Source organism: Elephantulus edwardii, unplaced genomic scaffold, assembly GCF_000299155.1.
Source record: "Elephantulus edwardii isolate Elephantulus edwardi_28Jun2011 unplaced genomic scaffold, EleEdw1.0 scaffold00003, whole genome shotgun sequence".
Lineage (NCBI taxonomy): Eukaryota > Metazoa > Chordata > Mammalia > Macroscelidea > Macroscelididae > Elephantulus > Elephantulus edwardii.
The window spans coordinates 16,651,676-16,677,788 of NW_006399753.1; the positions used below are offsets into that span (position 1 = coordinate 16,651,676).

A 26,113-nucleotide genomic window follows, 5' to 3' on the forward strand; every position below is an offset into this window, starting at 1 on the left:
ATCTCCATATAAAATATTACAGGAATTACAGGTACATTGTTTTAGTTGCTTCTTGATGACTTACTGTGTTTTTTTAATTGTGGGTTCTGATCATTTTTAACAACAGGTTGGCTGATGGGTCCTGAGCTTTGCCCTTGTTTGGGGTATGCCTTTCTCCCGTGGATGACCCTAAGGTTTTCCTTATGAAACAGGGGGCAGTGGGTGATGATCAGACAGACCATTTTCTAGGTCCCCATGAAACAAGGACCCTTTCAGCAATTTATCCATTGTCTGTTTCATGACCTTAGTTACAATCCTTACAATGTAACAGCACTCTTCCTGCTCCCTGCCTGGGTTCCTCATGTCCATTCATCCTTCCTCCCTGCCCCTTTTCGCCTTTGTACTTTGTGTTCAGGCAAATGCTGTACTTTGGGTGTCATACAGTTGCTTTTTCCTTTAATAGGGCTACTATCTGGCCGAAAGTTGATTGATCTCTAGACATGGGTTCTGTTCCAGGATTGAAGGGTGCCTCAGAGGATTCCACCAGTCTCTGTCCCAACAGGAAACCTGGTGTTTTTTAATTAACTTTGTTCTACCCTTTTTTAAAAAAATTTTTTTTTTTAAAAAAAATCTCTCCACCCTTGATTTTAATTATAAATCTTGAACCTAATACTTAGTAGTGGTAGCCAGGTACCGCCTAGTTCTTCTGGTCTCAGGTTTTACTGTGAATATTTGTTACAGAAGCTCTATAAACAGATAAACAGGACATTGAAATGAGAGCCCACCACAGTTAATAATGTCAGATGTACTTCTTAGTATTTCTGCTTCTACATTATCCACTAGCCACACTGATGAGTTTCTCTAATAAAAACTTGTTGTTGGTGAGTTGAGTCAACTCACAATGACCTTATAGGACAGAGAATTACCCCATAGGGTTTCCAAGTCTGTAAGAGTTAGAGAAATACGCTGCCGTATCTTTTTTGTTGGAGGCACTGGTGGGTTTGAACTGCCAACTTTTCCATTGCCAACGGAACATTTAACCACTGCACCACCGGGACTCAGTTTTTGGAATTACCATCAGAATGAAAGGAAAAATTTTTTAATATTTTTTGCTTAACTTTTAAAAAAAAAATTCATTCAGATACCTGGAATTGCATTTTTTGGATTCCTAATGTGTATTCATGGTAAGGTTTTGTATGCTAGTGTTTCATTGTGGGGTGCCCTCTGAATGAGGGAAGGGCAAGGTGTCCCCGACTGCCCGTCACGCTGTGCCGTAGGATCCTGGTAACTGAGGAACCTCAGCCCCACAGCGGGTTTTGGTGGGAAGCTTGAGGACCTGGGAGTTCTCATGGATTGAAGGGAGGAAAAACAGAGCAATTACTTGTGGGAAAAGACACTGGAATTGCCCCTCTCTGGTGGCGATGGGGGAAGAGTGGGGCCTTTGAGGTGATGTGTTTGACAAAAGACAAACAGTGTTACCGTGAATAGCCACTGCCTTGCTATATTTTTAAACTGTTTATTTTCAGGTCTGTTTCAGTGGTGCTGGAACGCTCTCTGTGTGCGCTGGTGGGAAATAACGTTCTTTGAGCTGTGGGGGTGTGAGAATGCTCGTTTAAGCTAAAACATGTTCTTGGAAGAATTCAGTTTGATGCATTTTAGCTCCCTAGAAAGAAGATATGTTTGAAGAAAGTGAAAAGAAAAAGTGGAATGTACTTTTTGTGTGTGTTCAGTGTCAGAAATTATTGTTAATTTCCACTTACAAATAGAAAGATGTGGAATATGCTCCTCGTTTTTAAAACATGATGAGGAAATTATATATAAACTCTATCCCCACCCCTCCCAGCAGGCCTTCAGGGATTGAGATGCTGTTATTTATAGATTTTTTTCCTTTTTCACATACGTAGACAAAACATGTCTGAGAGGAGAAAAAGCTAGTTGCAGAGTATTATGTGAAATGTATATGGATAAAAATACACAGGTCTGATCTTTTTTGAAAGGCAGCCCTGGAGGGCCCACTGTTCTCTGGTTTTGCTCCACAGAACCTTGTGGTTGAGCTTCCATGACAGTACCTGTGGATCTGCTTCTTACTTCCAAACGGCCAAATGGAATTTCACTGTCTGGATAGAGACAACATTATCATTCTTTTGTTGATAAATATTTAGATCATTTCCATTCATTTGACGTTAAAAGCTGTGCTGCAGCCAGTGCCTGTGTATACATCCTTGTGGGGATTTACAAGTCATCTATTTGTAGTGGTTTATGAATCACCAAGGAAACAATGAATCTGGAGCAAAGCTTCAGGCTGTTTTGATCAGCAAATATTTTGGGGCTTAAGGTCATCGCAGGCTGTACTAAGACAGCTTGAAAATTGAAATCTACTCTGTACAGAAAAAAGATATCCTTTGTCCTTTGACTTGTTTTTTTGAAGAGATTTGTTTTCCAAGTCTCTTTCCCTTCCCCCACCCCCTTTTTTTTTTAAATAACAGAGGAAGTTTTAGTTATTCTTCATTGCATCTGTTTGGGGCAAATGTCCAGAATTCTCAAACTCACTGATCTCTGGCTTCCAGAATACTAACATTTCAAAATGTTTCTGGAAGGAAACAGCTCTGAAAGGTCTTTGTCCTTTTCAGTAAATTATTTTGTGCCTACTATTAGTAAAATTTAATTAGGATGGGAAAACTTTTCTAATTAGTCACTATAACAGCAAACTTAATCTAGCCATTTGCTAACTGTTGTTAAATAGAAGAGAGCTCTTATTTTGCTCATCTTAAATTGATCTTTATTGTGGTAAAAAATAATTAGCCATTTCCGTAATTTTAAGTGTGTAATTTGCTGGCATTAATTACATACACACTGTACTGTTTATTTAAACAAAAATGTATAAATGGCTATTATGTATATATTTAGGTTAATAATAAAACTATACTGGAATTTACAAGTTTATTAGCACAAAGTAGAGTTCTGTATTTGCTTGGCCTTGCACTTGGGGATGAATATAAAATTTAATATGAAAAGTGGGAGCTCTGGTGGCCTAGTGGCAAGAAGCTCCACTGCAATCCCAAAGGCACACGGTTCAAAGCCACCAGCTGCTCCACAGGAGAAGGATGGGCAGTCTCCTCCCATGTGGTGTTTAACTGCCTCTGAAAACCCGCCGGAGGGTCAACTGTGGGTTGGTTCTGACTTTACGGTACACAACACCACCACCACCACCCCTGTGAAAGTGGAAAGTGTATGTGTTGTTAGTGTGTGTATGTGTGTGTGTGTCTCATTCTTTGGTCATGAAGACCCATTCTGTAGATGTCAAATCCACGAGTTAGTGAGCTGTGAATTTCCTGTGAGTATTTTATTTGTTCTTTCCAGTTGCATTGCAGATTCCAGCTCGTGGTGACCCATTTTTGCAGAGTAGAACTGCACTTCATAGGATTTTTCAGGAGCAGATTGCCAAACCTTTCTTCTGAGCTGCCTCTGGGTGGCTTTGAACCACCAGCCTTTTGGTTGATTGGTAGTCAAGCTCTTAACCCTGAGGAATGCTTCTCAAGAGTAAGGTCTCCTTAGTGGACCAGTGTTTGGCCTGCCATCACAGTTAAGGGTTTGAAGTGACTAACCTGCAGTCGTCTGGCTTCTTAACAACCACCACCACCAAAAAAAAACAAATAGAAAAGTTAAGACACAGAACAAAGGAATTGAAAGCCCTCCTCGCCTTTATAGCAACAGCAGCAGCACTAGAACTCGCAGCGACAGCACTGAATCAGGGGTCATGTGTACACCTGGAAGGACGTGCCCTCACCCTCTGTCCACCGTCCCTGTGGACGGCAGGGGTCGTGAACTAAGGACATGCTCTCTTAGTCAGCTCTGGCTTTTCCTGGCTCTGGTCTTATTGGTCAACAAGGGCCTTTGAAGAGCGGAATGCTGTGTGACTTTCATTTCCATCTGTCTCCCGGTACCTCTCTAATTGCTTTTTATAGCTCTGCAAAACCATCTCAGGCGTGTGTAGATGTTGCTACATCAAGCACACAGTAAGGCATTTAAATGAGAAGAAATGAAATGTATCCCAGGTGGACCAGACCATCTTCAATGTCTGAAAGGCTTGAGATGTCATTTGCAAAGCTGTGCATGGGTTTAGTACTGAAGAGAATATTGCTGCTGTGTGCTGGTGGGCTGTTTTCCGGCTCACAGCGACCTGCAGGGCAGAGTGGAAATGTCCCATAGGGTTTCCTGAACTGGAAGTCCACACAGAAGATGATTGCTAAGTCCTCTGTCTTGAGGAGCTGTGGGCGACCCTAACTCATAGTGACCCCATGGGACAGAATAAAACTGCCCCGTAGGGTTTTCAGGCTGTAATCTCTACAAAAGTGGATCACCAAGTCTTTCTTCTGCAGAGTCTATGGACAGATTTGAACATCTAACCTTTCAGTGAGTATCCAAGTGCATATCCATTGTGCCACCAGAGTTCCTTGGGGAAGAGGGTTAGAAGACAAGAATGGAAACTGCAGATGGGCATTTGGCTTAGTTTGAATTGTAAAAAGAAGACTTCCCTGCTTGCCCCCCGCCCCCAGAACTGAATGGAGATGCCAAGTAGAAGTGGAAATTCTTGGGTCAGCCATGAGGACCCAGTGGGGTGCGGGGCTTTGTACTCCATCAGGTCCAAGAAAATCAATGAGACTTGCTCCAGGGAAAGCAGGCTTGGTTCTTAAAGAAGTCACCAGATTTGAGTCATGATTTTATGAAACGTGGTCTCCAGATCTGACTTTTTGCCACATAACCACTCAAGACTTGGCTTCGCTTCAGATTTCAGAGCCCACATAATTTCTGTGGAATTAGAATGAATTGGAATGCTCCTGGAGACCTCGCATTTCCAAAGACAAGCATGAGTCCTGTGTTCCGGCCAGGTTTGCACTGTTCACTTAGGCATCCTGCTATCTCCCCTTCACCCACCTGTCCAGGGACATCTCCACCCACAGAGAACACTGTGCTCCTTGAGGCCTGAAAGCCCTTGATCCCTTCCTGTGCACATGTCCATTCCAGAGCTCGAACGCCCTCCCAGGCCCGTCCACCCCCGGTATCTGCTGCTGGCTTCCACGTCATTGTTGAGGCTGTTGAGTTGGTTCTGACCCATGACGACCAAATGTGACAAAGTAGAACCACCCTGAAGGGTTTTCTTGGTTGTAATCTTTATTAGAGCAGATTTCTAGGTCTTTCCCTGGAAGAGCCACAGGAGAGGTTCAAACTGCCCACCTTTTGGTTAACAGCAAAGTGACGCAGACTTTTGTGTCACCAGGGCGCATTGGTTTTCCAAGAACCACTTTAAAAGTCACATCCCTGGTGAAGCCAGTCCTGCTGTGGAATCAGTCCTTGGCTTCATGGAGCAGTGCCTTCCCGAGACACCTCCAGGGCCAGCACCGAGCTCAGATCTCAGGGACCCAGAGACCAGAACACTAGCTGCCATTTAGCAGGGCAATTTGTCATCAAATTGACTTACAATGCATAGTGACCCAACATGCCAAACTGTTTTCTAGCCTATAATCTTCACATAAATAGTGAGGCCTCTGATCTTTGGAGCTGCTGGGTGGGTTTGAACTGTCCACCTATTGGTTAGCAGATGAGTACTTCACCATTGTGCCTACACGGGTTCCTTCAGTCTGTCTTACCCAGACCCAGAACAGCCAAACCAATGGTGGGTGAGTCTATTCAGTTAGAACAGAGATGTTTTCTCTCTCGGTTCTAGGATGTAATCCAACGTGGAAATGGGAGAAGGCTAAGAGCTGTATGCTTAAGGGAAACGAGAGAGAATGTCCCTTTACGAAGCAGTTGAGGCCTGAACTGTTGCCCCAACTATTGCAGCTCTAATAGTGGTCCCCAAGGCTCTATGAGAAGAACGCTGTCATTGCTGACGGCAGGAGCTGCATCTCGGCCAGATTCTGCTTGGTCCAGAATTTGATTCTTGGCTACTCAGCCTCTGATGGAACCTCTGATTTATTATTTCTCTGAGGTTGAAAGAGGGATCTTCCCTCGGACAGTGAGGTCCTGGTGAGGGGCACAGGTGAGCGGGTGAAGGCAGCCCCTGGCCTGCTCTGGCCCAGGCTGGGGAGGAAAGGAATCTTCTGGATGAAGACGTGCTGGGAAGCTGTTTGCACACTGCAGCCACCCTGTCTCTGTTTGCCCCCAAGTTTTATTTTAACCAGACTGTTTGTTTGAGTCTTCACTGGCCCTTGCTTCTGAATTGACTTTGTTTTCATATCCTGGATTCACCTTAATTAGTAATTACAGCCGGTTAATTTCTATCTGGGAAGCTATTGGGCTGCATATTGGAAAAGAAAGATGGTTTATTTATTAACATTTAGAAAAGAAATTAGAAGAATATTTTTTTACAGTCCTTCTCTTAGGCTTGAAATGGATTTTTTTTTTAAAAATATCATCTTAAGGGAATGTAAAATCACCTCAAAAATATCACCCTAAAGGGATTCATTTGATCAAAGACGCACAGGATTAACTATTAACCTTCCAAACTGTGACAGTAGATTAGAAACCGACCTTATATCCTTATTGGCAGGTTCTGCCTTCTAGTTGATTTAGGGGTCTTGTCCTTAAGATCTTGCCAAAAGCAAGGTAACATACAAGTGATCAAGAAAAAAGCTTCCTCCCCCTTTCTTTTAAGGTCAAGCTCAGAGGATAGTGCATTCTTTTTAAAATCTTCTCCCTCCTGGGCATTTATAGACTCTGATAAATAGGACCATGGCCTACAACAGCTTTCTGGACTTTAGGGAAAGTTTCATGGGAAGCTAGCTTGGGATAATTCTATTTGGATTCGGTACAGAGGTGCCTTGGGGGACCTGTAGCTCTGGTTTTTTTGAACCTGGCCCAGAAAGCAGTTGTTATGCTGAAAGTTATTTTAAGCATATCCAGCTTGGCCACAGAGTGGACAGGTCACCAGCTGCATTTGCTTATTTTAAAAAAATATGAATCCCTTACCTGTTACCTGCAAGGACAATAGTTCGAACCCAGCAGCAGTACCGTGGGGAAAAGGAGCTGAGGTCTCTCTCTTCCTATGAAGGTTGCCACCTTGGAAACCCTATGGGAAGTGCAGCCCTGTCCTGCAGGATCCTTGAGTTGGATTGACTTAACAAGCACACAACAACATCATCAACAACAGCACTGCGTTCTCTGGATGGACAATGGCATGGGAACTCTGTCACCTTCCGCCTTTGAGATCTTGAACCCATCCTTTTTGTTTGGATTTGTAGGAATTATGCTAAGGAAGACGTGGGCCCATTCTGCCTGGCTGGTAGTTCTGCTTTGAAAAATACCATTGTTGTTTTGTAGGTGGCTATAGGGTAAGCCGTGAAAAGGACATTTCTAATTGGTTACAAAGTGGGAAGTTGGCTGGGCTAAGACAGAATACTTGTTCCTTCTTTCTTTATTAAAAAAAATACTGTGTTTATCCTTTTATTTTTTAACAATAATATTGTCCCTTCTTTCTTTCTTTTTAATAAAATAATACTGTGTTTTCCCTGGAACTTTGGACAGCAGTTTAAGTTTACATTCCACAATTGCTACACAAATTGTTCATTGTTAAGAGTTCCGTTCTTTACAATCCGTGAATACTCATTTTTTGCTCTCTGCTTGTTCAGTCTCCATTAATCTAGCCCCCCTGCTCTCTTGCATTCTTGTTGTAGAATAATTGATAGTTCAGTTTTGCATAAGTGACATTTTTAAAGAGCACAGTATTCATGGGTGCTATTGATTATTGTGTTCAGTTTTATTTTTAATTGGCGAACTCATCCCAGGACTCGACAAGTCTTACGTGTTGCGTGGGGATGACAGATGGAGCCCTGGCCTCGTAGGACATGCCGGCCGTCTGGATGGGGCCGGGGCTTCACCTAGAATCTCGGGTGATGAAGACAGTATTCTTGTTTGCTCTGTCTGGTGTGGTGGCCAGCTGAGACTCCTGAGTATTGTCCTTCCTATGCAAACAGTGTGACTGAAGACCTGCACTTTTAATTTGATTTGCTTCTAATGAATTGTAACTTAAATAGCCACTCACGTATATGTAACTTAAATATACTCAAATCACTGATGCCAAGTTGATTCTGACTCAAAGCTACCCTGTAGAACGGAGCCCAAGTCCTTATGGGATTTCAGAGGCTGCAGGTGTTAATGCGAGCTGACCGCCACATCTTTCCCCAGAGCAGCCGGTAGATTTGAGCTGGCAGTGTTTCTGTCAACAGCCCTGCACTTAACCCACTACACCACCGGGGCTCTTGATCCACACACAGCTGGTGACTGTGACACAGTTTGTGAAGAAGGCCTAGGTTTTAAGAAAGGCCCGTCTTCTACCTATTCCCTCCCCTGACCCAGTACATACAAGGAATGTCTGTAACTTGAGCAGGTGGGTGATGTGGGTCGGTACTGGGAACGACAAGGTGGTGGGCAAAAGGGTTGTGTGTGGCCGAGCTGAGTCGACTTGCCAGAAAAGACAGCTGATGTGTCTTCAGAGTAAGAACAGTAAGGAGTGTTCAGAGCCTTTCAGAACCAGCGTGCTTCTCTCTGGCTTCTGCAGCTTTCAAGCCCCTTACCTGCTTATGAGAATGAAGGATGCCTGGGGTGCTGGGGCACACCGTTGGACTTCATAGCTCTACTCCTCTCATGCAAGTTGTTGTTAAGGGAAAAAATGAAAACATTAGCAGAGTCTTGGGGGAGGGGAGGACATAGGAACATATCTGCAGGATGAATAGCTTTTATGCAGACTTGATGACTTGCACAAAACAGTGGTGCCACTGTTGAAAAACAGGACTGACATCGGGGTTGGGGGTAGACGGAGAAAGAGTGGATAAAAAATTGTAGACTGCATTGAAATAGATGAGGGAGAAAACGGTTTTTTAAAAGGGATATATGATTAGGCATGATTCATGACAGGAGTCCAGAAGAAGGCTGCATAGTGGAGTGAACTTGGGGGGAGGGATTGTAAAACAATGAAAGAATTTTACTTTTACTTTTCAAAGAAGAGAGTATATTGGGTGGGACGGGGGGAGGAGTGGGCAGGGAGAAAAGTGCAACAATGAATGAATGAAAATCCAAGTCTCTTAATTTTCATTGAAATTAACAATAAGAATGAAAAGAAAAAAAAAGATGACTTAGTTTGTAGGGAGTTGCACTGATCACCCAAAGGATGCATCTCAGGCCATTCACACCCACCAACAGCTCTTTGGGGGAAGAGTGACCAGTCTCCTCCTGTGTGATTTATGGCCCTGCAAACTCAGTGGAGGGTCAGTTCTGAGTCGGTTCTGACTTGATGGCAAGGAGGGTTTGTAGTATTTGGTTTTTGGAGTTTTTTTTCTGAGAGAGACCTTTGATAAGTTGACAGTTTTTGCTACAACCTGTGCAAAGGAGCCCTCATGACATAGAAGATTGAGTGACATAGTAGTTTGAAGTTGAGTTGAGCACTGAAAGGTTAATAGTTCGAACCCACCAGCTGCTCTTGAGGAAAAAGAAAAGGTAGTCTCTTCTCCCATCAAGATTTCATCTTGAAAAGCTGAAGGGAATCACCATGAGGGGACTCGGGGGCAGTGGTTTGCTTCAGTCAAGATGACAGAACTTGAGCTCGCCTTGATGTCCCCTTGTTAATGTCCATCAGCTCATAAGGCACCTAGAATTGATTGGCTTTGTATTTATTTCCCGAGGGACCCTGGTAGCCTCGTCGGGTAATCCTTGACTGCTAACCAAAAGCTTTGTGGTTAGAACACATGGCTGTTCTCAGGAGAAATAGAAGGCGGGCTGTTCTCATAAAGACGCACAGTCTCAGAAACTCTATGGGACAAGTCTGTTCTATCGTGGAGGTCATGATGTGAGAGGAAAAGAGACAGACAGATTGACTGACTAGCTCTACATAGTGCAAACTGAGCTTGACTGTTAACCAGAAGTTTGGAGATTTCACATCCACCCCAGAGGCCTGATAGGAGAGGCCTGGTGATCTGTGGTCAAACAACCAGCCATTGACAACTGTGGGAAGCACATTCTTGTCCGACACACGTGGGCTGCCAGGAGTTGAATTGACTTGATGGTAACTGTGTGTTTTTTTATTATTAAATAATTCTTAATGTCCCTGTCTTCTATAGAGTGTGAATCCAAAGCCTTTAGAAATTATGACTGCTTATAATAATGTGCAGTTTGGCTGTAAACTGTGTGCCTGTTACGTAAACCCACTTGTAGATAAATTCCCCAGGCCTCAAGCTCTCCTGTACAAAGGTTTTCGTGCTCCCATTGGCCCAGCCAAGGGTGACATAAAATCCTGGAATGCCTTTTAAAATGAGTTCATAAATGTTGCATTTTGCTTTCGGGTTTCATTTTTCTGTACTTTTCCAACTCGGACGTACCAAGAGTCACTTACAATCAATCGTTAGCAGATACTTTTAGTTGTACACATTCTGCTCCAGATGGAACGCTTCATTTTCCATAGACCTGTGTATGTGATGTTTCTAGGTACCAGCCCAAGAGAAACTAAGCAAAGCCCGCATTTATGAAAGCATGTGCTGGGTATCCAAGATGTCACTGGAGTTCTAAACCCTTGTATCAGGAATAGGAGCCCTGGTGGCATTGCACAGGCATTTTGGGCTAAAAACCCAAAGTTAATAGTGGTTTGAATCTTTTTTATTTTTAGCTTGCTTTCTATGAAACTCACACTTAATGTTTGAGTCAAGAGAGGAAAGTGGCACATATATTTTTAACATTTTTATAAATGTCACCATTGTAAAAATAACCAAGGACTTCATGGATTTGTTGTTTTTAATTATTTCAATATCCTTCTGTCCTTCTTTTTGGCAGCATCACTGTCTTGCTCGACAAGTGGGCCTTTATTATTGATCTCTGGTTGGGTAGCAACCGTTGCTAGAGACAACAGTTCCATTATGGTTAACCAGCGTCTTTGCCTGGAGAGGCCCCTTCCTGAAATGGCATTTGAAAAGGTGGCGACTAGGTACCAGCCCAAGAGAAACTAAGCAAAGCCCGCATTTATGAAAGCATGTGCTGGGTATCCAAGATGTCACTGGAGTTCTAAATCCTTGTATCAGGAATAGGAGCCCTGGTGGCATTGCACAGGCATTTTGGGCTAAAAACCCAAAGTTAATAGTGGTTTGAATCTACTAGTTACTCTATGGGAGATAGATGGGCCATCTCCTTTCCATAAAGATTTGTTGTTATGATGTACCATTGAGTCAGACCCACAGCTGACCCTCCTGTGGGTTTTCCTAGATAGTTAATCAAACTGGAAGAGATTGCCTATCTTTCTTCTGAGGGGCAGCTGTTGACTTTGAACCAGGAACCTTTGCATTGGCAGCATAGTTCCCTTCTACTAAGCTATCCCAGAACTCCCTCCATAAAGATTTACAGCCTCAAAAATCTGATCGAGCGTCAGTAAGAGTCATCACTGACTCAGTGGCAGTGGGGTCTTTTTGATCCCCCCCCCCCCCCCCGATGCAACTGTTAGCATCCTCAGCTGCTGACCAGAAGGGTGGGAGGTTGTCCATCCATAGCTGCCTTGGAAGAAAAGCAAGGCCTGGTGACCCACTTCTGAACACCAGAGTTCTGCTCTGACCCATGAAGTCACCGTGACTCTGAACCTCCTTGGTGGCCAGTGTTGTGTGGTGTATGGGTGTAGTAGTGTGTGCTGGGGAGAGCCTAGGATTTCCAAACCCTATTCCCAAGGATATGCGTCCTGTTAAGGCTTGACAGTTTCAGCCACTAAAAGAATGGTTTGCTCTCACACATGGAATGGGGTCTTCTCTTTTTGGCTTGAAGGCATTTCCCCCCCATGCTGTCCAGGACGCCAGGCATGCTGTTTCTGTCTAACCCAGGCAGCTTTAGATAATGCTGGTGGATTACCCAGCGGTGGTAGCAGCGGTGGCCGGGAGGGCGGTCTGGGCGTCCAGAGGATGTGTGTTTTCATGGGTGACTGCTTGGGTCTGTGTGCAGTGTGGTTATTTATGTTGTTGGGCCGTTTACAGAATGATTTACTCAGCAGTTCCGCCCATCCAACTTCCAGGCCTGTCTGTGTTTTGTACGCAGGCAGCGAGGCCTCTGCCCCTTCACCGTACGTGTCACTCCAGTTCTTCCACTTTGCTTTCCAGGGTCGCCGTTCTCTTTTAGCTTAATACCTAACACTGCCTCACGCACACATTTTTAGCAGAACAGCTACTAATATGCATCAAGGAGTGCCTCTATTCGTTCTTTTAGTTCAGACTGATGAAGTAAGACCTTTTTTTCTTTTACATTACTATCTTATGAAAAGTCTTTACCACAGAGCTGTGAACTTGGTCAGGCCTGCCCATCTCAGATAAAAATAACCGTTTGGAATGTCCGTGCAAGCCTGAAAACACTGGAAGTTGTCAGACTGATATTTTCCTACGACGGGTCTGTTCTGCCCGACCACACGGCTGTCCCTTTTCTGCTCCTTCTGATAAAGTCCCAGCCACAGAACACACACCAAATGTGGAAATGACTTTATACCAGGGTTTTCATGCCCACTGTGCTCATGACTTTTGCTGTGGAAAAAAAAATGTGATATTGGGAAATCACTTGAAGAAAAGAAAAATGAGAGAGTTCAGCTTCCTTTCAGAAGGTCTCCCATTGCTGAAAACCTGGCAGGAATTCTCCTGAAACCGCTAAAGAAGTCTGATTTTCACACACTCTTCCTAGAAATATATCTGCAACCTAAAGTGAGAATTTCCTGGAGATTTGCGTGTTTGTTTTTTTTTTTGTTTTGTTTTGTTTTTCGTTTTTTGTTTTTTTTTAAAGCATGCCTCTCTGGTCTTTTCTAATTAAGCACAACAGACATCTGGACCTTGCGCTACCCAGTGCCACCCTCATTATCTCTGATGTATTTGAGCCCATTGTTACAGTCACTATGTCAGTCCGTTTTGTTGAGGGTCTTCCTCTCTTTCTCTGACCCTTCACCTTTCCCAGCATGGTATCTTTTTCCAAGGACTAGTCCCTTCTCACAACTTACCCAAAATATGTGAGATGACATCTCACCATCCTTGCCTCTAAGGAACATCTTGGACAGACTAATTTGTTCTTTTGGTAGTCTGTGAGATGGTCACTTCTTTGCTCCAACACTACAGTTAAAAGGCATAAATTCTTCATCTGTCATCTTTATTCATTGTCCAACTTCCAAATGCATAGGAAGTAATTGAAAGGACCATAGCTTGAATCAGGTGCACCTTAGTCTTTAAACTGACATCCTTGCTCTTTAGTCCTCTGGAGGAGATCCTTGACAGCAGATTTTCTTAAAGTAGGGGAAGAAGGAGCACTTTTTTTTAAATGCGGAAGAATTCAATGCTACCTTTTCAATGTTATGGAGGAAATTGAGTCTTTGTGTGGTGAAGGCATTTGCCTGAGGCCATGCTGAGTGGGAACTTGTACCCCCTCACATCCTGCCCTAATGGTTTTCCTTACAGTCACATTATTAACCAGTTTGTTGTGCCTTTGGGTTGAATGGTTCACTAGGAAATCACATGGGTAGGAGAAAACGATCCTCTCAGCTGGTGATAGTTCTGCAAAGCTGTTTGCTTGTTGATATGGAATCCCTGATCATCTGGATTTCTGCAACAGTTTTCTACTATCATTCTGGCTCTCCTTTTTCTTACAGAGGCCGTTTCCATTTGCTTTGACCTGTGCAGAGGGAAGAGACTTGCTTACATTGGAGTCATTGTTATAGTTAACGCAAGCATGTTTATCTGTAGCCTGACTGACGGTTTAGTCACCTACCTCGTCTGACTTTGGGGTATATGTGTGTGTATATATAGCATAAAGGTATTTATATACACATATACACACATTACATTTTGATTCCCCAGTGTTTAAACTTGCCATGCACCTCTTAATTCTAGTAAAAGACACGGCTGTGGAAATCTGCAGTGTTTCCTGCTGTGTGCGCCGGGGCTCAGGGACCCTGGTTGCCATGGAAACAGATATGCAGACACTGGGTGGTACTTTCTCTTAGAGCTGCATTTGAGGGTCTTTCTCAGTTCTATACTGCTTAAAATAAGGGAACGGGGAAAGGCTGATGGATTGCAAAGGAGATAAAAAATGCTGCTTCTGCCAAGGCAGGATGTGGCCTTTAATACGCACTCTTTTGATGTGGCTGTCAGAAGTAGAACGAGACACAGTTTCCAAAGATGGCCAGTGGTATCTGATAAGAGACAAAAGCCTCGTGGAAACAGCTCTCCTCCCAGTATGAGTGATCGCTAAGCGCAGAGCGTCTCTTTGGAATGATGAGAATGAGGGGCTGACACTGGTGTTATTAACCCATTGACTTTGATTAAATCCATTGGTTTACCAGAGGCCTGATGGCAGACAAAAGACCTTCAGCTCTCAGCATGCTTCCTCCTGTGTTTCCTGACCCCAGTCTGTCAAAGCCCCCCAGCTCTGAGAGCCCCACGTAGCCATCCCCAGCCCTCAGTTTACCGGTTAAGCACGTGATTGCCATCTGTGCTTGTTTAGAAGCTGGTATGGATGCTGAGTGCGAGCTTGCCTGTGGATAATATGATTTAAACCCAAGAGCAAGCAAGGTGTGTTGTCTGTGCGGGAACTGGAGGAAATAATAAGCTGTGCAAATGCACCACCTGGCCACAGGTGGGCTTAGAACATGCCTGCAGGGGAGATGGCTGTGCTGTGGTGGTTCCCATACAGGCATCCAGAGTCCTGCATGATGTTGTTGTTATGTGCCGTCAAGCCGCCTGCAACTCATAATACCCCTATGTACCACTGCCCTAAACTCTGCCCTATCCTGTGCCAATCTCACCATTTCCAACACACCTGCCCCCATTACTCCAGTCACTGAATCAATCCATCTCATCGAGGGTCTTCCTCTCCTGCGCTGTCCCTCCACCTTCCCAAGCATGACGTCCTTCTCCAAGGACTGGTCCCTCCTTACAACATGCCCAAAGTATGTCAGACGAAGGTTCGGAATCCTTGCCTCCAAGGAGTAGCCTGCCTTCACCCTCTCCAGGACAAACTGGTTTGTTTTCTGAGCAGTCTATATTCGATACTCTTCTCCAACACTACAGCTCAAAGGCATCAATTCACTTCCTATCATCCCTAGTCACTGTCCAGCTCTCCAATGCATAGCAAGCGATTGCAAAGACCATGGCATGTATCAGGTACATCTTAGTCTCCAGACTGACATCTTTGCACTTCAGCATTTTAGAGAGGTCTCTAACCACAGACTTTCCCATGGCAATACGTCTTTTAATTTCCTGGCTGCTGGTGCCAAGAGTGTTGACTGTGGAGCCAAGCAAACTAAAGCTGTGAACAATCTCAATCTCTTCACCATCCGTTATGACACTGCCAATCGGTCCAGTGGTGAGAATCTTTTTTTTTCTTGATATTGAGTCTCAATCCATACTGAAGACTGCAGTCCCTGAACTTCCACAGCAAGTGCTTCAGGTCCTCTTAAGTTTCAACAAGCAAGGTTGTATCATCTGCATAACACAGATTGTTGAGACTTTTAAAAAAGTAAACATCCAGTAGCTGTCAAATCCTTAGTATCTCCAGGAGTATTCAGAAGCAGGCTGCCAAGCCTTCTTACCTGGGCACCACTGGGTGAATTAAAACCTCCAGCCTTTTGATTGGTTATTAGTCAAACAAACAACTATTTACACCACCTAGAAGCTCCTTGATGAGAATGAAGTATAGTTAGCTGCCTCCAGCTTTGGGTTGATGGACATCCTTCCACAGTTTGTTTACTGGATGTGTTTACAGAATGTGTGTGTTATCTGTCAGCAGTGTAGTACCAGGGCCTTGTGGCTCTTCCTGCTTTGGGACTGAGCTAGCCCCCAGCTAGCCCTAGAACTGATGCAGCTTACATTGTGGAGGCGGGGTTGAAGGGAGGAGTCCCCTTGCAAACATGGAATCCAGCTTTGAAGTAGTGTGGTTAACATACCATACACCTTTGAAGCTTCAGAGCTTGGAATGCACATCCAGTCTGTGTGGTCTTTAGCCCCGAATCCTTCCCACCTCGGGGGTCAGTTGTCTAAAGCCACCTCGGGATTTGGGCCTGTCTTCTCTGCCTTGAGACATCTGGAGCCAGATCACTCTCTTTGCTGGGGGGTTGCTCTGTGGACTCCTAGGGGCTTAGCAGTATCCCAGGCTGCCACCCACTGCACCTGGCCAGTATTATCCCTCACCCCCTACCGCTTGTGACAATCAGAAATGTCCCCAGACATTGCCAGACGTCTCCTCGGGGCAGATCACACCTGGCTGGGAATTACTGGGGTAGATGTTGTAAGGTTTCCATATGTCAGTTTACTGGGACAGTGGGTGTGCCTTTATGTGAGGTGGTCAATGGTCCAAGCTTGGTCCAGTTTGCCCTTTAAATTCTTTTTTTTATTTTATTATTTTCATGTGTGTGTACCATCAAATCAGATCTGACTGGTACAGGAGGAGATTGTCCCTCCTTTCTCGGCAGAGCATCTGGTGGATTCGAACCGTGCGCCTCTGGGATTGCAGTGCAACTTCTTGCCACTAGGCCACCAGAGCTCCCCTTAAATTCTTTATATCTCGCTGTGGTTTGAAAACTCTGACAGTGTGTGACGCGGCTTCATCCAAGGATGACCATGGTGCTGAGCAGAGCCTTGGACACTCACATCTAGTGCCCATGTCTTTCCGGAAGCTTTTTCCTTGGTGAAAAGATCCACGTGTTTTCCAAAAAGTCAAATCACATGTGAAGAACGAGCTTGAGGTCTCATTCTGCTCAACCAGGTCACCTTCCCAGAGAGGCTGAGGTGGGGTGACTGGGCTGGCTGACAGGAATCTCTCACCCATACGGGGAGGGGGAGGGGGGCTGTGCGTGGATTCTTAACAGTCTGACCCCTCAGTTCATCTTTTGTGAAATGACTGTCAGGTCAGCCAGACCTGCCTGTTGAGGTGACTGGACTCAAATGGAGGTGAAGTTATACTAGTGTTTGAGAAACTATGAAGCCCTGTATGGCTGTGAGGCAAGGTTGGGGGACCCTTGGGTCACATGGTTGTGGGGCCCCTGCACTGTCAGGTCTTATGGCTCCTCAGGTCACTTCTACCCTTGTTGGACCCCTGTCCTCCTGCCTCTCTGCTTCCACACTCTAAACCCCATGATTGCCGGCTAGTTCTAACTCCACATGATCCAGTGGGACAGAGTAGAGCTGTCACAGGGGAGGTCTCTGGGGCTGTCATCTTTATAGAAGCCATTGCATCATCTTTCTTCCACCAGGTGGCCATGGATTTGAGCTGGTGACCTCATGGTTAGGAGCACAGAGAACGGACCCCCATTGCCCTGCTCCAGATCCAACCAGGCCCCTTGGTTTCCCTGCAGGACTGACTTTTGGCATTTTAGAACTCCCCTTGATTCTGTGGGCTTATTTTCATTCTTATTGATTCTGTTTTGTTAATTGTTATAAACACATATTTGCCTATGATAAATCTGCTACTGGTGATTAGATTGTTACTGATTTCTTCCTAGATGGGGTGTGTTGTTACTGTTGGGTGCCGTTGAGCAGTCCCCCCTCTCCAGGCACCCCCACGTGTGATGGAATGAAGCTCTGCCCGGTCCTGCCCTCATGATCTCAGCTATGCTGAACCCAGTGTTGAGGCTACTATATCATCCATCTCCTGAGGGTCTTCCTCTCCTTCATTCACCTCTTCTCCAAGCATGATGTCCTTCAGGGATAGGGCACCCAGAATGCCTTTGGTTCTCCCCCACGCCAAGCCGTACTGAGGATACAGCACCACCCCTGCTTTCTGTGTCCTCAGAATCCATCTTTCCGTGCTCTCACGTAGAGACCTTTCCTCGTCCTTCAAGATTCTTCTCAGGTCATCCCCTCTTTGAAAACCCTGTCTCGTTTGTGAAGGTTGTTAAGACTCCAGACCCAGGCACAGGCTTTCTGATCCTCTGTACTCTCCATCCTGCAGTCTGCAGCATCCATGGGGCAAAAGACTCATTCTCTTATTAACAAACACCAGACACTGCTGTGTGCCTGGCAGCGGGGCGTTTTGTTTTGATTTTTCAAATGGAGATGAAATTCAGATAACAAAATGAACCATGCTGAACGCAAACAGTTGAGTAGCAATTCATATGTTCACAGTGCTGTGTACCTCCCACCTCCATCTAGATCCAAAGCATTCACATCCCCCTGAAATAGAGCCTGTGTGCCCATTAGCAGTCCCGGGGCCTCCCTGCTTGCTGTGGTCCCTGACGGCCACCCCTGCAGTGCTCTGTTATTATCCATCACGTTCCCTTTCACCTCTAAGCTGATAGGTGCCTTTGTGGTGTTAGGTGCTGTGGGTCGGCTCCCCCTCAGAATGACCCTGACACCAACATTTAATAAACAAAACATCACCAGTGGCCTTACAGTCAATTCTGATTCGTGGCGTAAGACTCTGGTAAGTTAATGAAATGAGCTTTCACTCTGTATCTGTCTCTAAAAGCTGAGCAGAGGGGAAAGTAACTCGTAAATGGCTGCCTTTGAAATGGCTTCTTGGTTTCTGTTTAAGGAGTTTCTGTGTCTTTCTAGTGATTAGCTCCCTATGCAGCACCTTGTATCAAAGCTGCTTTCACCACCTGACCCTCACTTATCTTTTGCTGATATTTTTACGGGGTAGTGGAATTCCTGCTTCAATGCCTGATGGTTCCTCATACTCACATATGGTTGCTGATGTTCTGTGCTGTCAGGTCAGGAACCGACTCAGTGGCAGTAAATCACAGGACGAGATTGCCCAGCCTTCTTCTACAGAGCAGCTGGTGGATTTGAACTGCATGCTTCATGCTCTCATGTGGTTATTGTTGGAAGTGCCTTCGAATTGTAGATAACTCATAGCGACCCTATGAACGAAAGACCTGAACACTTGTATGACTTTCATTGTTTCTCCAAGTTCATAGGGTTTCCGGAGGCAAGCTATTTCGGAAGTGGATGCCACTCCTGCTTCCAAGCTTGTTTTAATCAGGGAGCTCCACCAAACACTGTCCACCATGGATAACCATTATCACATTTGACACATCAGTGTCACAGTGTTCAGCATCACAGCAACCACGAGTTACCTCTCATGGGTCATTGAAACATTCAATACTTCCAGTTGTTACTCAGTACCACTGAATTGGCTTTGACTCATAGTGACCCTGCATACAACAGAGCCCTGCCCGGTCCTGTGCCGTCCTCACAACCATGGCTGTAGGTGAGCCACTATGTTAATCCATCCCTTTGAGGGCCTTTTGTGTTGACCCTCTGTTTCACCAAGAATTATGTCTTTCTCCAGGAACTGATTAGCCCCCCACCTCCCTAAAGACATGTCCAAAGCATCTGAGACCACATCTCACCATCCTCAGCTCCCAGAAGTATCCTGGCTGCACTTGTTCCAAAACAAATCTATATGTTCTTTTGGCAACCCAGGAATGGTCCCTCTCTGCTAACATGCTCAAAGTCTTGCCATCAATACATGGAGTGAACTAAATGGAAACCTCTCAGGACATTGGAGGTTTTAATTGCTGTTCTTTCCTGGAGGAGAAATCCCATCTTCTCAGCAGCTGACATCTCTAACCCGACTTTTTCCTGGAAACGTGGCTGTTGTCTTGTGACCCTGTTATGCTTGAGAGGCTAAGAAAAACCTTGTTCTTCTCTGTTGCTCTGTAATTGATTCAATTGTATTGCACTTGGCTTGGGGAGAATTTACTTAAGCATAGTTGAGCCTTTGGACTTTTCCTTTTGGCATAGACAAAAGCATCATTAATTATGAATATGAATTCCTTTTTCAAAATGACAAGATTGAACACTTCCTCATGCCAGTAACCCAGCTGTCTCGTTGTGGTGCTTGACCAAGGCTTTGGAGAGATGCTTTTTCATGGTCGTGTCATGAGACAAGAAGAAGGTGCTGAAGGGAACGCAAAGTACCTTAGTGTTCATTTATCTGAAAAATAAATAATGAGATATTTTCATTTCAGGCTAGCCCTTTCCACTTTTGTTAACGCATTTATGGGCTCAGAGTTTTTGGCTTGATTTTCCTCTTTAGACTAATGTCTTTTGCTGTTGTTAGATGAAATATTCTGTTTGTTCAGATGATCCGTATTTGAGGGAGCTCTGGTGGCTTAGCACTAAGGAGTTGTGCTGCCAACCCAAAGGCACACAGTTCAAATCCACCTGCCGCACCTCAGAAGGAAGATGGGCAGTCTCCTTACTGCCTCTGAAGACCCACGAGACGGTGAGCTGTGAGTCCATTCCCACTTGATGGTACACAACAACAACGACAACAGCAGCAGGGCCTAGGTCCGGGACACTCTAGTGGTATATCTGTACGGAGTTCCTCTGCTGACCCAAAGGGCACCTTTCTCTGAGGGTTTCGATGCCCTGGTAACTCCCTGAAGGGCAGATGGGCACTCTTCTCCTATCGTGATTTACAGCCTCAAAACACTGATAGAGGCTCACTGGTGAGCTGGAAACAAAGGATATGAGTTTGAGTTGAAAGCTTAGGTCACCTCTCCTATCTGCAAGAGACCAAACCACCTTTTTGGTTTGGTGAAGACCTTAGAGGGATCTGGGAGCCCGCCCTGAGGCCACCACCCTCATTCTGGTCTAGCAGCATTCTTTTTTTTTCTTTTTTGTGATCGGCACAGGATAGAGCAGGGTTTAGGGCTGTTGTATATAGGGTCGCTATGAGTCGCAAACAACTCAACAGCACATAACAACAACAATTATTAATTTCAATGAAAATTTACAGAGACTTTGGATTTGCATTCATTCATTGTTGCACTTTTCTCTCCCCACCTCCCTCCAGTACACTCCCCTCTTGGAAAAGTAAAAGAAAAATTATTTCATTGTTTTACAGGCCCTCCCCCCCAGGTCCACTCCACTATGCAGCCTTCACTCTGGACTCCCATCATGACAAAAGTACCTAATCACATATCCCTTTTATGGAGCCTCCCATATCTCAAGCCTTGGTGCTGGTGTTTCCTGATACTTTCCCTTGCCGTGTACCTTGAGGTGTTCTCTGCCTGACAGCTGATTTCTCTGTGGTGTTCTCTCCTGACAGCTGATTTCTTTGTCTGGAAAGCCTATACTGTTATCTCTGCCACAACTCTCCCAGGTCCCCAGCTGGGCTTTTGAGTCCAGAGATGGACCTGTGCTTCCCCATTTATTTTTAGGGTATCAGAGAAAGCAGCATCTTGATTCCCTAGGAGATTTAGAGTCCAAGACCTGGGCTGTATTTCACGGTTGTTGTTGTTGTTGTTATATGCTGTCAAGTCAATTCTGACCCACAGCAACCAACAGGACAGGGTGGAACCGTCCGTGGGCTTTGCTAGGCTGGAGTCTTACGGAAGCGGATCCCCAGGGCCTAACTCCTGCTTAACTGCTTCACCATTGCGTCACCAGGTCCTTATAGACGCAGGTGCTGGGAGCTGCAGGCACCTCAGTGGTTAGTGAAGGGACTAGTTCAAGTTGATACACGTGCTGCTGGGAGAACAACTCGTGTGTCCTTGACTGTGATGTTTTAAGTCCCTCTTACCTTCTGTTTTAATATTTTTTTTTTTCAGAAATGTGGCTATATGCCATTTTTAGCCAAATGCATGTGGTATATGAAATTTGCTCTAAGTGTGCTCGCCTTAAATGGGAGCATTGTCATATAAACACCAGTGCGTCAGGCTCCAGTCACATGGAGATAAACCAAGGCCAGACAGTTCAGCAGAGGGTTAATTCATGGTGTTTGGGAGACCAGACATCGGAGAGGGACCAGGATGGTCTGGAAGGTCATAGGGTCAGGGGCGATGGGAGCACGGTAGCCCTTTGTAAGTTAGAATAACAAGCCTGAGTGGCTATGATGTCTCCACACAAACCCTGGCTTCTGAAAAGCTCTCCTTTCTTCAGTTGTGGTTTGTCCACATTCAGCTGGAAGGGCCACATCACGTGATTGCATCTTGTCATGTGCTGTTTTGCACCATCAGGAAAGTGTCCTGTCCTGAGTCATTCCCATCCCAGTTTTGTTCTCTGGCTTTGTGGTCAGGACTGCCTTGTACTGGCCTCACAGTTCCTTACAGGCTGTGTGGCTGACTCTTGGCCTTTGCACCCCACCCACAGGCCTGGCCTCTCCCTTCCTGCCTCCAGGAGTCCACCCCAGGGCCAGCTGGCTGCCCCAGCCAGTGCGCTCCCCCCCTGAAGAACTTAAGGCGCTGGACAGCAGTCAGCATTGTTCCTGGTGCTCAACACCAAATGCTTACTCTAAGACCCTCCCTCTCCTTTTGTGTCCCCCCTCCTTTACTGTCACCTCACCTGTGGTGAGCTGTTGTCCACATAACCTTCTAACCCATCCAGTTGCTGACTGTTCACCCCACACACGATGAGATCAGAGAGTTGTGATCCGTGGTGTTTCCGCTGTCCGCGTTTCCCTAGTCTCTCCTAGTTGGGAAGCTCTGCAGAAACACGTTCAGCGTCACAGCAACATGCAAGCTTGTGGTGGCTGAGCTTGAGATGCAGTGATTAGGAATCAAACCCAGGTCTTCTGCGTGGAAGGCAAGCTGTTGAACCACTGAACCACTGCAGCTTTCCCTTTTGTGGTTTTTTTTTCCCCTAGTAAGGAGGAAGCTTTGAAGAGGAGCTATATTAAATCTAGGTTCCAGCAACTTTGCCACCGGTGGCTCTCCTATTCAGCAAATAGGGCCAAAGGCAGTTTGAGGGAGGTCGCTGAAGATGGAGCTGAGCATGTGTGTTTATAAGTGATCCCCTGTCTCGCTCAGTCCATATAAACATAACCCCCGAAAATCACTTTAACGTGAAGTACAAGAAGGCACATCGGTCTGGTGAGATTGGTACCTTTTATTCGACTTAAGTTGTCTAAGTTGCTGGTTAAAACCAAAAAACCAAGCACATTGTCCTCAAGTCGTTCTGTCTCATATGGACAGGACAGAGAACTGCCTTGTAGGGCTTCTGAATGGAGGGCACTGCCCATCTTTCTCCCATGGAGCAGCTGGTTAAGAACCTTCAAACCTAGAACAAAACTCACCCCATCGCTGAACATTCTGGCAAATGATGGACCTGTAAATGACCAGAGACAACACGAGGCATTCGCTCATAGAATGCCTAACCACAAAGGGTCAAAGCAGCAGTGTTTGCCTGAGGAGAAGGCCCGGAAGGTGGGAGGGGGGTAGCTAGAAGGCTTGATGGAGATGAGAATTTCAGGGAGGAAGTGCCAAACTGTGGGTGTTTTCATTAAGATTATGAAGCAAAATGTGTATGAATGATTGAAAGGAAAACCAAGATGCTTTGTAAACTTTCACTCTAAGCAGAGTTAAAAAAAATACAGGGGTAGAAATCTCTTTGATATGATCTCCTTCCTGACTATGCATTTTTTTTATTTTACAGAGAGAGATTCAAGTTACTTTGACCCCTTTCTGTTTAGTTTTGTCATCTGTGAATTGAATGTGGTGACAGCACCAACATAATACTGAGGGGGAAATAAATTAATGTTGAGCACTGAGCAAAGAGTAACTTAGTTAATCTTTATGAGGACTCTAGGTGGTGCAGACAGTCGAGCACTTGACTTGTAGCTGAAAGATGGGGTTGGAACCCACCCAGGACATCCTGAAGGGCAGACCTTTGAAACCCCGTGCAGCAGCCCTGCTGAGAACACACGGGATCGTCATGGTCTGCACTGATGGCAGCTCACAACAGTGTTGATGTGGAAAGCGGAAAGGTGGTCCTGGCAACCTGCTGACAAAAATCAGCCAATGAGGGAGCTCTGGTGGCCTAGTGGCAAGAAGTGCACTGCAATCCCAGAGGTTAGCAGTTCGAATCCACCCGATGCTTTGCTCGAGAAGGAGGGGCAGTCTCCTCCTGTACCAGTCAGATCCAATTTGACTGTACACGCGCAAAAAAATAATACAATCAAATAAAAAAAATATCAGCTGATGAAAACTGTGCATCACGACGGTGTGGTCCACAGCTGATCAAGGTGGTGTGGGACGGGGCAGCATTTCCGTTTATTGTACAGGGCCGCCATTGAGTCAGGAGTCACTCAAGGAGGACCGCTAGCCCTGGCCAGTTAGAAGGCATTTTGAGAGAAGCAGAACTGATTTGTACAGTGGTCAGCTTGCCCTTATCATTGGAATAATTTGAAATACAGATACTTACCCACTACCACTGGGTCTCTTCAGGTTTGTGAGATAGTAAATCTTTACCGAGCAAAGACTGCCTGTGTTTCTCCTTTGGTGTGACTGGTGGATTTGAACCACTGACTTTAAGGGATGGTGCCATTATGGATATTTAAGTGAAACCAGACCTACTGTTGTTGGAGAGGGTCCAACTCGTAGTGATCCTCCATTGCGTTTCTGAGGCTGTAAATCTTTGTAGGAGGCTGGTTGTCTTTATGAGGATTTGAACCAATGACCTTTTAGTTAGGGATCTGCTGTGTTAACATACTCTCCCACCAGAGCTCTTGTATCTAAACAAGCAAACTCATAACCCCCAGAGCACTGGTGGCAGAGTGGTAAGAAGATAAACTGTGGTCCCAAAGGCATGCAGTTTGAATCCACCAGCGGCTCCATGGGAGAAGGATGGGCAGTCCCCTCTCGCGTGGTTAACTATTTCTGAAAACTCATTGGAATGTCAGCTCTGAGTCTGTCTTGATTTCACAGCACACAGCTACGGATGGTGTAAACGCAGTGCCGTTCCTACTTGACATAGCTCCTCGTGGTGCTGTAAATGTGACGTCTGTTGGGTTGCTGTCCGAGAGGTCAGCAGTTTGAAGTCACCATCTGACCCTCAGCAGGAGGACGTGCCAGTCTGTTTCCTTAAAGATCACACTCTTGGCATGCCTGTTCTGCTCTGTCCTGTTGGTCTGTGTCAGCATAAAGCTGCGTCAGCAGCTCCTAACAGCAGCAGCAGTGACCTCAGGGCAGCGTGGGTGTGAGAGTTCCGAATCTGTCTGTCCAGGGGGAGTGTCCTGCCTTCAAACCTGTAGAAACACTGTACCTGGCATGGATGAACGATCTCTGACAAGTGTTGGAGATTTGTTGAATTTCTTATTATGAAGTTTTGTGGTGATCAGGACCTGGTTGTACTTTGAAAGAGCTGACTAGAATAGCAGCATTATAGTAGTAAAACAGGAGCATTATAGTAGCATGCCGTTAGAATAATAAGGAGCTCTGGTGACGTAACCACTAAGCACTCAGGGTGTTAACCAAAAAGTTGGCAGTTCAAACCCATATAGCAGCTTTGTGAAGAAGAATGTAGTAATCTGCTCCTGTGAAGATTGTTATTGTTGTTGTTAAGTGCTAGTGAGTTGACTACGACTGTGAACAGCAGGTCTGAACCCTGTTCTGTCCTGCGCCGTCCTCATTATCCTCAACACACTTGAGCCCACTGTCACAGACGGGGTATCAGTCCATCTTGTTGAAGATCTCTCTCTCGCTGACCCCCTACCTTTCCAAACATGATGTCCCTCTGCAAGGAGTAGCCTCCCCTGACAACATGCCGAAGGAATGTGAGACGAAGCTTCGCATCCCTGCCTCCAAGGACGACTTTGGCTGCACCTTTTCCAGGGCTTACCTGTTTGTTCGTGTGTGTGTGTGTGTGTGTTTATTATACTAGTTTAGCTATAAAATTCAATTACATTGTTTTCCAGAACAGAGTCTTCCAATTTCCCTCACCCCCACCAATCAAACGGTACAACTCCATGATTAATCCCGAGGGAGGGAGAGTCTTCCACAACCACATACAGGTGAGAGTTGAGATGGCACCTGGCTGCCAGCTGTCCCTGGAGGATTGATGTCTGGAAGGCAGGAGGAACCTCCTCCTCTTCTCGCTCAGCCTCCTTCCTACTCATGGGAGGCAGTGGTCAGTTCCAGCTTACACTTGCACTATAGCAGCCTAGTGGTAAGGAGCTGTGCTGCCAACCCGAAGGCCCTCGGTTTGAATCCACCAGCTGCCCTGCGGGAGAAAGATGGGTAATCTCCTCCCCTGTGATTTGCTGCCTCTGAAAGCCTCCTGGAGGGTCAGCTTGAGGTTCCAGCTTGACTGCACGCAACAACAGCATCAGAAACACAAGGAAGGAGAGAATGCACAGTCATATTTCAGAGATGAGCGCGTGACCCACCTCCAGCCAGTCCCACAGGAGCTCTGGGGCAGCA

At 45.6% G+C, this 26,113-nt stretch overlaps 1 protein-coding gene across 4 annotated transcripts in view; it reads left to right on the forward strand.

The window, feature by feature from the left end:
* Nucleotides 1-26,113, forward strand: part of MTSS1 (metastasis suppressor 1) — a 200,140-nt gene that overhangs the window by 43,318 nt on the left and 130,709 nt on the right. The gene's annotated exons all lie outside the window — the stretch shown is intronic.